Genomic DNA, 1,233 nt, shown 5'->3' with positions numbered 1-1,233 from the left:
TGATAGCTATGTTTATGGGCCTTCTTCCACTCAGAAACCTCACCTCACATATGTAGCACCACCTGGGAGACCCAATAGGCTAAGCTTGACCTCCAAGACTGTGATGGAGTCCCAGGCAGAGCCTGGAATAAGTCATAGAGGGTGGGAACAAACCCCTTGTTTATGTAAAGGCCTTGGGCAGAGCCACATTCCTGATCATAGAAGGAGTCAGAGATAGAGAGAATCACAGACACAATGCTATATAGAATGAGACCTTGAAGCCAGCCCCAGAGCTGCCATGTCCTTCTAGGCACTACCAGCTAATATCTAAGCAAGGTTACCTTCAGCCCCATGGTTAATGTTGTTCATTCCTGGGGGCCCATGCTTCTGTCCTGACTCCCACCCCCAGATTCCATTAGGACTCAGGAGAAGAGATCCCCTCTGGTCACAGGCTTCCCACCAATTCTCTAGTTACCCTAACTTGTGATCATCAGACTGTTCCTGTGAATGGTTAATGCTCTGTAGTCCACCCTTAGCCTTAGCCCCAACCTTGTTCCTCTACTCTAGTCCAGGCTCAAAGTGGGGACTATCCTGGAGTTTGCTCTCTTGGATAAACTTTCAATGATTCTGAAAAAAAAAAGTAAATTCCTTTAGATTAGGCAAATCTTATTGGTACTAGCATCACCACTCCCACTCCCCAAAGGGAGGAACTTGAATCAATGTTTGTTGAATGAATGATGGTGATGTTTGTCCTTAGTTCTTAAAGAAAAAATTGGATTTGACTTAGGAGGTTCTGTGCTAAGTCACCAGTCTCACTTTCTCCTCCAGAGCCATCTGGGAGTAGTGGCCAGATATGAATCAAGACAACTGGAAATGACTCTGGATGTGAGGCAATCAGGGTTAAGAGACTTGCCCAAGGTCACACAGTTAGCAAATGTCAAGTGTCTGAGGCTGCATTCAAACTCCTAACCTCCTGACTGCAAGGCTAGTGCACTATCCACTCCTCCACCTAGCTACTTTTGGATGGATGGATGGATGGATGGATGGATGGATGGATGGATGGAATATTTAGAATTCAAAAACAGAACTTGTTGGAGTTTCCTCCAGATGACTTGAGGATTTTTTCCCTCTAGGGGTGTGGCTGTCAGAAAACCTCAAGAAGAAGGAACTAACATTGCCCAGAGAAGTTAAGGAGGATTAGTAAGCAGCTAGAAGTTAAGTAAAACTAAGAGATTTCATAAGCAATCATGAGTA

The sequence above is a fragment of the Macrotis lagotis genome, chromosome 7 (assembly GCF_037893015.1).
Source record: "Macrotis lagotis isolate mMagLag1 chromosome 7, bilby.v1.9.chrom.fasta, whole genome shotgun sequence".
Lineage (NCBI taxonomy): Eukaryota > Metazoa > Chordata > Mammalia > Peramelemorphia > Peramelidae > Macrotis > Macrotis lagotis.
This window is presented reverse-complemented; position numbering follows the sequence as displayed.